Source organism: Oreochromis aureus, linkage group 7, assembly GCF_013358895.1.
Source record: "Oreochromis aureus strain Israel breed Guangdong linkage group 7, ZZ_aureus, whole genome shotgun sequence".
Taxonomy (NCBI): Eukaryota; Metazoa; Chordata; class Actinopteri; order Cichliformes; family Cichlidae; genus Oreochromis; species Oreochromis aureus.
This window is the reverse complement of record NC_052948.1, coordinates 44,429,998-44,441,208: the sequence shown is the minus strand read 5'-3', so window position 1 is coordinate 44,441,208 and position 11,211 is coordinate 44,429,998. Positions and strand designations below refer to the sequence as shown.

Sequence of the window (11,211 nt, the reverse complement as noted above, 5' to 3'; positions counted from 1 at the left end):
TTATTAAATTTATTGCTAATACAATCATATGGCACACTGACTTCTGAGGAAATTTTAAATGGCACTCACCATCAAAAAGGTTGCCTACCCCTGGCTTAGACCATGCATGTCAAATTTCCTGTCTTCAAACTTTCCTTCCCTAAATGTAAGTGACTTACAGAAAAGAAAACTTGACCAGACAAGATTAAAAATATTTTAAAACTGGACATATAAATAATGTTTACTATTATGTCTGTGCTTTACGGAGCGGAGATGTTAAAATTACTAAATTACTTAAGGAAAAAAACTTCTATACCAGAACAATAACTGAAAAAACAATATACAATAACATAGTACAGACTCACTATCCACTAACCTATTCAGCTGCTTGTTAATGCACATATCTAAACAGCCAATCACACGCCAGAAAAGAAGGAAGGTGATTTAAGTGACTTTGAAGGCAGCATTGCTGTTGGTGACAGATGGGCTACTTTACGTTTTTCAGACACTCCTGATCTTCTCAGATTTTCTCAGGAATTTACAGAGAATAGTCCAAACAGAAAAGCGAAATAAACATTTCCCTGGGTAAAATGCCTTGTTGATGCCAGAAGTCAGAGGGGCATGGCCATGCTGAAGGCAAGAGGAATTCTAAGCCAGTTTCTCAACCCAGCCCATCTGATATCAAAAACCACAACACATTCAAAGTCAATTAAAAGTCGCCTTTCTTGCCCGTTCCGATGCTCGCTTTGAACTTTGAAATGAGACCACTTGGACAGCGGTAATGATAAATAATTGTGAATAGGACATGTTTACAGAATTTAATGTGGTTTTTATACAGCACCTAACTAAGTACTCCAAATTACACATCAGACGCCATTGCTGCTGCCCTTCACTATTCCCTCTCCCATCTGGAAAACAAAGACTTATACATCCAAGTACTTTTTGTTGATTACAGCTCCACCTTCAATACAGTCATCCTTACAAACTCACTCTCAAGCTGGCAACACTCGGCCTGCACCCCACCCTCTGTGGCTGGCTACTGGACTTTTTGACTGGCAGGCCCCAGTCCGTCAGGATTGGCAACAGGGCTTCAGCCAGTATTATTACAAACGCTGGCGTTCCACAAGGTTGCGTCCTCAGTCCCATCCTCTACACCCTGTACACCCACGACTGTGTCACCTCCAACCAAGATAACATCATTTTGAAGTTCGCGAACGACGCTGCAGTGATTGGTCGCATCACTGGAGGGAAGAAGCAGCTTACAGGAGAGAGGTGGCGGTCTGGTGTCATGCTGTGAGGACAACAACCTCACCCTCAACACTGATAAGACAAAGGAGATAATAGTGGACACGAGGATGAAGAGGAGGCCTCACCAACCGCTGTTTATCCGGGGCTTGAAGTGGAGAGGGTGAGCAGCTTTTGATACCTGGGCGTCTACATCTCTGAGGACCTCACCTGGACACCGAACACCACACAGCTGGTCAAGTCCAGAGTCCAGAGGAGAGCTGCCTCCATCCTCAAAGACCCCACACACACCAACACGGACCGCTTCACACTTCTGCCCTTGAGACGAAGGTTCAGAAGTGTGAAATCCAGAACATCCAGACTCAACAACTCCTTCTTCCCCACTGCTATCAGGCTCATGGACAGCTGACCTATTTTTGAACAGTAATAATAACTTTTGCACATCAGGTCATCCTGCATATTAAGCTCATTACTCTTTTACACACATCTCTGTTTCACACTTCAATATTTTGTCTTCTTTTTGTCTTCATTTATTTATTTGTACTATTTGTATTTTATATGTTGTATTTCTATTGTACATATTAATCAGCATCTGTGTGTGGACAGCAAAGAAAGAATTTCATTGCACAGAGAAATGCCTTTTGATCTTTGGACACAGGACAAAAACAGTTTGAATTTTGAATCTTGAAATTAAGCACCAAATATCTGTATTTTCCCAATTTGATAAGACATATTTCAGTACTCCAAAACACTTTTATTAGACTGCCAACATGCTTACAAGTAGTAAATCCAGGTTAGTGGATCATAATTAAACATAACTCTGTGGCAAACGCAGAGTTCAGCAGGCCATCAAGGAAGAAGTGACGTGCATTTCTGCAGTGTAAAGATGCACAAATCATTTTCTCCTTAATCTACAGTCACACAAAGCGCCAGGAAAATCTTTGGTGATGTTCTCAGGTGATTCTGACGCTTACTTCCTCGTGATGTCCTCCACACCATCAACCCTCTGTCCTCCTCACAGCTTCTTCCTCAGCTTGCCTTTCTTATGGCCACCCCTTCCGAAACCTGACTTTTCACTTCTCCGAGCCACTTTTTGTTCTTTCTGGAGCGGAGCTTGCTCATCCCCGCCCTGCAGGAACTGGTGCTTCTGCTTTTTCTTGCGCTGCTTCATGATCTGATCCTTTGTTTTCAGCTCCGAGCGTGCTTTGTGGTCACCGGAGCTCTGTACGTTTGGACCTCGTCGGCCACGGCCACGACCTGGGAGAGGCACGACACACAAAAAAAGGTTGGAGGTTATAGCTTGCAAGGCTGGAAGAGTGACGTTAAGTATTTACTTTTAGACTTGAGTTAAAACATGGTGGCTGATGGTCTATATTTAACAGGCAGACGTGTTTGTGCTATTCATTTTGATGCCGTCCCTACCTCTTGCTGGCTTCCTGCCTCCTCCGCCTGTTTCTCCGTCTGATCCAGATCCTGTATCATCAATCTTGTATTTTTCTTCCACTCCTCATAACTGACATGTTGTCAAGTGATACAACATCTTCACAATACAGCTTAACATTGTCATAGGAGTAGAGAAGAGGGTCATTAAGAGCAGCACACAGAGAAGCTTTTTGTTGGAAGGATACAAGTTCTTCCTGTTCTTCTTGTTACTGATAACCTGACCGCTGTCTGTTTTGATCTTCTTCTTCTGGTCTTCTTTTCCCGTTTCTCTCACAAAACGCTTCTTCTTACGGTCCCTAATAAAACAAAGGGGAAAAAGACTTTAAATTATAGTTTTAAATGACCATTTTGTGGATATTGAGTCAAACATAGGGAAATTTGTACCATTTCATCATTTTTTTCTGCTGGTTAAGGCGATCGCCTTCATCTCCCATGAGATCAAGGACAGCTGAAGAGGCCTGCTGTTCAAAAGCACTGCCCTCTCCACCGAGACTCAACCTGTCGACGCGTAACACAGGACAAAACAGCATAAAACACAAAGCCATTCACATTTTTAAAGAAACAGATGCAACAGTTTAATGCCTCACCCTCTCTCAGAGTCAAAGTCTTTAGGTCTGTAAGGGATATAATACTCTTCATCTTTGCCTGACTGCCTTTTTTTCTTGGTCTTTGGTCGTTCTTCACCATCTTCCTGCTGACCTCTTCTTTTACCACCTACCACCTCTGAAAACACCCCTGGTGGAAATGGAAAGAATTACATGGTACAAAGTGACAAAACATGATACAGAGATCCTACTATCTTCCTCTTCTAGTTTGTATACAACATCAGCCGTACTATTATTATTGACACTAGTACATGTTCTTGCTGCTGGCGAACTAATACACTTAAGAACATAAAGCAAAGCAAAAAAAAAGTGAAAAGTAGGTCTTGCCTATATAAATAAACATAAGACAATTGTGAGACTTTGACATAGTAACATCTGCAGTAATATTTACACCTCTGATGACATCCCACAAGGGTTAGCTTTATTTTGAAACCAAGATTGTTCACACAAAGTTTGTAATTGCAGAGAAATACTCCATTTATTTTGGTCATTTCATTTTCGAGCAGGAAGCTCACCTTTTTTGTTATACCCTTTAGATGAATAGAGAGTTTTTAATTAAATACATATTCTTTAAATAATGTTCCTCTTATAAAAAGTAGGATAATTTAAAAATTTAAATAAAACAGAAAAATGTCTGTTTTTCGGTTGTCTGTTATATAACATTAGGTATGTTCGTGGCAATTAATTTCTTAATCAGCTAAACAGGTCATTTAAGAAACAGTCAAATATTAAGTTAAATTTGAAAACAGTTTAAAAAAAAATCCCCATTCCAAAATTTCACACGACAATCTCATTGGCTCACGGAGTGATGATGTCACAAGGTCGCCTTAAGAACCTTTAATCCTTTGAAGTTTTTTCCACAAATAGGGGTGAGACACAGCTATTCTTAGTTCGTTTCTTCGCAGCATTTGTGTTTGCAGCCTTCAAACGTTCACCACAGAAAGTTTTGGAAACCTTTTCAGAGTCGCTGTGTACAACCTTCAACATGTACCCAACAAGACACCAACCAGAACAAAAAGATCACGCCGCTTCTCCTTCCTGCCGTGGCGGCCAATTTCCCCAAATGACCTCTTATCCATCCAAAGGGCATTACATGACAGTAGGAAGAAAACTACCACCTCCAGAATAAAATTCAAAAATTGAAGAAGAGAAACTTCAACTGGAGGAGAAGTGTAGACAGATGGAAGCGCAAAATAAAAACCTGGAGGAAAGACAACAACGCCAGCCCAACATAGAAATTATTAATGAGGGCTGGGGAATCAGGTTTGGACAAGCCCGAGAGCAGATCGTCTTCTTGATTAAAGAAAACAAGCAGAAGACGGCGAACTAAAGGAGATGTCCAACCAGCTTCAAGACAGCAAAGCTACTGTTGAGAAGACAGAATGGGATCTCCAATATATGGACCAAATGAATCAGCTGCTCCAAACAAAGTTCGATGAAGCTGTGAAAAGAAATAAAGAAATCCTCCAACAGACGGAAGAACAGGAGACAAAGCAAATAGACTTGCAGCACAAACTCAAAGTCACGGAGGAAAAATACAGAATGCTGAAAGAAAAGTTGGATGAAACAGTGCGCCAAAATAAAGTCCTTCTTCAAGAGAAAGTGCAACAGCAAGAAACATTGAAAGAAGAGAAACGTATTGTCGAAGACTTTGAGAGTAAAAATCTAAAACTGCAACAGTTTTGTAATGAACTGAAGAACAAAACAAGTGAACTAGAAGGGGAAAAGGAAAAACTGGACAAAAGATGCTCACAGATGCAGAAAAGGATTGATCACATGGCGAGAAACAACTCCGAGCTCACTAAGGGGATATTGTTGGAATACAACAACTTGAAGCGCAAACACACTGAAATGCAGGCGCAAAAGCAACACCAAGACAAAATACATGACGACCTGCAGCGTACTCTCCAAGACATCCACAGAAGAAATGAGGAGTTAGAAGACACGTATAAAGAAGTACAAGAGAGAAATGCAGACATGCACAAGGACAAGCTAATGCAGGAGGCAACATCCAAAGAACTCAAAGAAAAGCTTGAAGAAAAACAAGCAGCATTAGAAGAGGTGGAGCAAACATGCAAGAAACTTGACAAGCAAAACGCAGAAACAATCGATCAGTTGAGAACCCTCATCTTGGAGAAAAAGGCGCTTGTGGAAAAGTCCATGAAAAAAAAGAAAAAATGCTTCCGCTTGCCCTGGAGGAGGGACTCTACTGCTTCACCTGATGTAGCCTCGTCTTGCTCCACCTCTGTCCTTCCCCCAACCAGTCCCGGCAGTTGACTGTCCCCTCCTGAGCCTGGTTCTGCCGGAGGTTTCTGCCCGCTTTAAAGGCAGTTTTTCCTCCCACTGTCGCCTAGTGCTTGCTCAGAGGGGATTGTTGGGGTTTTCTCTCTTTTACCTTGTTTCATTATTTACTTGTTTAACATTTTTTGTTCTTACTTCATTTTACCTTGTTTCATTAGTTACTTGTTTAACATTTTTGTTCTTACTTCATTTTACCTTGTTTCATTAGTTACTTGTTTAACATTTTTTGTTCTTACTTCATTTTACCTTGTTTCATTATTTACTTGTTTAACATTTTTGTTCTTCTTACTTCATTTTACCTTGTTTCATTATTTACTTGTTTAACATTTTGTTCTTACTTCATTTTACCTTGTTTCATTATTTACTTGTTTAACATTTTTGTTCTTACTTCATTTTACCTTGTTTCATTATTTACTTGTTTAACATTTTTTGTTCTTACTTCATTTTACCTTGTTTCATTATTTACTTGTTTAACTTTTTTTGACTTGCTTGTTTACAATAAACCAATTGAATTTATCTTTTGAGTATTTTTCGTCTAATCTTTACAGAATTTTTCAAAACATTCATATCTGTCGCTTATTTTCTTCTTGAAACCTCATAAATGGTGAAGGAAAACCCTGGAACATGGTTTGAAACACTGAAATTGTTTCAGCTCAAACCGCCAAAGTCATGTGTGTGTGTGTGTGTGTGTGTGTGTGTGTGTGTGTGTGTGTGTGTGTGTGTGTGTGTGTGTGTGTGTCAGGGTGACACGGTGTCACTGATTAGGTCATCATGTTTAGGCTCATTCACTCGAGAAATTATTAAGGCCAAATCTTTAAAACTGTATCATTGCATACACATTTTCAATTCATTTCAATCACAAATGCAGAAATAATTATTTGCAGTATCTTATCTCATTTATTATGAGAACGTCATGCCTGATCATTTGCACCCACACCATCAAAAATGGGGGCAAAAGGGAGGAGATCGCATTTAATCGGTTATAACAAGAGGTCAGAAATATAAGTGCTGCAGAAACCTCTGAATCTCAGCTAAAAGCTCATGTAAACCATTTCTACAATCACCAAACAAATCGAAGTCACCAAACAGTTAAAAGAGCAGTTACGTCACCATGAATCTGTGGACAGGTAATATCCATATTTTGATTTATGATTTCCTGGAGTTCAATGTGTGTGCTTAATCCTTTATGAAACTGATCTGAACCTGCAACTACAACGATCCAGGGAGGAAAGAAAGAAACAATACTTCACCTGCTGCTTACATTTAGATCACTCTCCTCCTTTTCTGTGATGTCACAGTCAGCAGTAGTGGTGGGGTTGATTGGCTGCTGCAGCCTGCTTTCTGCAGCTCGGTCCTCTCTCTGCTTGCTGAATTTGTCCACTAGCCCAGTGTCTTTAGAGCGTTTGGCCCGCATCACCTCACTGGCTGGTGTTTTACTACTGGAGTTGATTTCGAAGATGGTCTATTTCAGGAGAGAATTATATGTTTCTTTGCTTATTAGAACACATTTTACCAGAAAATGCAGCGCTGTGACGTGTCTGCATCAAACTCACCGCTTTGGATTTGTAGCTCTTGATGGCATCGACTATTTGAAGGCACTCCAGTTCCATTTTTTCAGACCACACCCTGAAACAAATTAAATCAAATTCTCTTACTTAACTGCCATCAGTTCCTCACTGTTCCTTTTGATTATTTTCATAATTTCCCTCTTCTTGTTATAATTTATCCTCCTTTGAACTTACCGAGTACTGGATGGACACCCATGCTGGACAGATCTATGTTTTAACCCGTCTGATGGACTCCGGCGAGGGGTTTGGCTGCGACTTGAGGTACTGCTTGTAGGCGTTCTCTGAGACACGGAGCAGATTTTGCAGGTCCAGCGAAGTTTTAGGTGAGACGTGATCAGATGAGCACTTTCATCATCCAAGATCCTCTGAGGGACTCGACCAAACACACCTTCTGAATCTGAGTACAAAAAGAAATGCAGACATTTCAATACAGTGACAGATAAAAAGAGCACTAAATAAAGTTTATTAGCAACCTCAAATGTGTAGCATATCAGTTAAACTGTTCATCTGTCACTTTAAGACCTGACAGGCATGCAGTAGAGTCTACCTTCTGTGTGTTCAGGCGAAGAAAACTGAACTGGTCGCTCTAGGAAGAGGTGGAGGTCGTGACATAAGGCATTTCATCAGGACAAATCAGACTATAGGCTGTGCCACTTCGCCCGCTTCGTCCCACACGCCCTGATGGGAAAGACAGGGGAAAAATACACGTAATGCTGGCCTAATCGTTTCCAATTAAAGAGGCTGAATCACTTTGTTCGTTCTGCATACAGCTGCTCACCAACTCTGTGCAAGAAGAGTTTGGCCTTGGAGGAAGTTGTAATTGATGACATTATCCAGCAGGGCGATGTCTATACCACGAGCAGCAACATCAGTCACCAGAAGCACCATGGCTTTCCGGTGCACAAATTTCCCAATGTTGATCTTCCTGGCAGTCTGATCAAGGGCACTGTAGATGTAGGCACACTCTAAACCTTCTGACGACAGCAGCTGGACAACAGAAAAGATAAGTCAACTAAAGCTCTAGTTTTTTAAACAATATTTAACATTCTCACAAATCTATGCTACACTGTTATCTTACCTCCTTTAGGTACTCCACATGGTGTTTGGTGGCAGCAAAGACCACTGTCTGTTCCTGAGGCTTCACCACGTTCCTCAGGAGGTGGAGCAGCAGAGCCGGCTTGTCATCCACACGCAGGTGGAAGAATGACAGCTGATGGAAGTTAGAAGAAATGAAAACATGCTCAAAGCCATGGAAACATCCAGGTGACTGTAAGGACTTTTGCTTTGGGCTTTACATTTAAATCATTCAACATTTCTGGGAGAAGAATACAAAAGGTTTGAATAGCAAGTGTCTGAAGACAGAGCACCAAGAAAGACCAAGACACTGACACAGAAGCTGAATTAACATAAGTTAGCATGTAGAGTAGATGCAATAATCCTGTACCGAGGTTGTTAAAATGTATCAAAACCTTCCATCTAATTTCTCAGATTAAACAAAAGGTAAATAAAACAAAAGCAAGTTCTGCCTTTTACCTTCATCTGATCACTGAGCTTTGAATCCACATCCAAACGAATCAGAACAGGTTCTGTCAGGCCTGGGAAAAAGTTTGTATACACCAGTGTGAATATAATTCCACAGGGTGTTCATGCTTATCGTACATGCACATGTAAATATATAGATACAATGAATAATAATATCTGTAAATACATCTACGTTCATTTTGTAGAATATGATCATGTCGCAAAGCCCAAAATAAATATTTGTAGATGTGTGTGCATGTAAAAATAAGGTTAATGGACAATCGCTTATATTTTCTCTCTCTTTTTTTAACAAGTAACTGAGGCTTAAAGTGATACTAACAAATTAAAATGCATTCAGGATTTAAATCACAACATGAGTACCAGGTTCAGTTTTGGCCTCTGTTATAAAAGTTGCATTAAATACAAAGATCTGCTTACTTTACCCACAGAAAGATAAGTCGATGCGTTTTATGAACGGGTGTGATATAAAGAGTCCACTACTGGGAAATATGACAGTGCTCCATCTCCATGGTTACTCTGTTGTGTTTGGACCAATCAATTGTTTTTCATCTTCAGCTGCATTCACACAGACAACTGCAAACCTCAAGTCTTCATGAGCCAGGAGCCAGCAGCAATCAATAAATGGTATGCATGCATATCATCCCGAAACAACAGGAGCATTATAATCACATCCAGATGGACTAAATTAAAATTTGATCTCATACTGCTGTTGTGATTTGGCCCCATATGCATAAAACTGAATTGAACTACATTTAATTTCTTTTGTAAATTTATCTAGTAATTTCAATTTTATGAATAAAAATAAATGTGGATATTATAGGCATATAAAGTAACTGATGGCTTGGTCATTGTTGCTTTTTATAAAACAGGAATTATGTTTCTTGTTTTGTTGGTTTGTTATTTTTGTTGTTTAAGTGAACATGCCCAATACAGTTATAATAAAGGTCGTCAATGTCACAGTTAGCTTAGACCATACATCGTCAAATTTCCTGTCTTCAAACTTTCCTTCCCTAAATGTAAGTGACTTACAGAAAAGAAAACTTGACCAGACAAGATTAAAAATATTTTAAAACTGGACATATAAATAATGTTTACTATTATGTCTGCGCTTTTACGGAGCGGAGATGTTAAAATTACTAAATTACTTAAGGAAAAAACTTCTATACCAGAACAATAACTGAAAAAAACAATATACAATAACATAGTACAGACTCACTATCCACTAACCTATTCAGCTGCTTGTTAATGCACATATCTAAACAGCCAATCACACGCCAGAAAAAAAAGGAAGGTGATTTAAGTGACTTTGAAGGCAGCATTGCTGTTGGTGACAGATGGGCTATTTTACGTTTTTCAGACACTCCTGATCTTCTCAGATTTTCTCAGGAATTTACAGAGAATAGTCCAAACAGAAAAGCGAAATAAACATTTCCCTGGGTAAAAATGCCTTGTTGATGCCAGAAGTCAGAGGGGCATGGCCATGCTGAAGGCAAGAGGAATTCTAAGCCAGTTTCTCAACCCAGCCCATCTGATATCAAAACCACAACACATTCAAAGTCAATTAAAAGTCGCCTTTCTTGCCCGTTCCGATGCTCGCTTTGAACTTTGAAATGAGACCACTTGGACAGCGGTAATGATAAATAATTGTGAATAGGACATGTTTACAGAATTTAATGTGGTTTTTATACAGCACCTAACTAAGTACTCCAAATTACACATCAGACGCCATTGCTGCTGCCCTTCACTATTCCCTCTCCCATCTGGAAAACAAAGACTTATACATCCAAGTACTTTTTGTTGATTACAGCTCCACCTTCAATACAGTCATCCCTTACAAACTCACTCACAAGCTGGCAACACTCGGCCTGCACCCCACCCTCTGTGGCTGGCTACTGGACTTTTTGACTGGCAGGCCCCAGTCCGTCAGGATTGGCAACAGGACTTCAGCCAGTATTATTACAAACGCTGGCGTTCCACAAGGTTGCGTCCTCAGTCCCATCCTCTACACCCTGTACACCCACGACTGTGTCACCTCCAACCAAGATAACATCATTTTGAAGTTCATGAACGACGCTGCAGTGATTGGTCGCATCACTGGAGGGGAAGAAGCAGCTTACAGGAGAGAGGTGGCGGTCTGGTGTCATGCTGTGAGGACAACAACCTCACCCTCAACACTGATAAGACAAAGGAGATAATAGTGGACACGAGGATGAAGAGGAGGCCTCACCAACCGCTGTTTATCCGGGGCTTGAAGTGGAGAGGGTGAGCAGCTTTAGATACCTGGGCGTCTACATCTCTGAGGACCTCACCTGGACACCGAACACCACACAGCTGGTCAAGTCCAGAGTCCAGAGGAGAGCTGCCTCCATCCTCAAAGACCCCACACACACCCAACACGGACCGTTCACACTTCTGCCCTTGAGACGAAGGTTCAGAAGTGTGAAATCCAGAACATCCAGACTCAACAACTCCTTCTTCCCCACTGCTATCAGGCTCATGGACAGCTGACCTATTTTTGAACAGTAATA

At 40.6% G+C, this 11,211-nt stretch overlaps 1 pseudogene; it reads right to left on the bottom strand.

The window, feature by feature from the left end:
* Positions 1 to 2,239: 2,239 nt before the first annotated feature.
* LOC120441083 lies at positions 2,240 to 11,181 on the bottom strand (annotated as a pseudogene).
* Between the last annotated feature and the right edge of the window lie 30 nt (positions 11,182 to 11,211).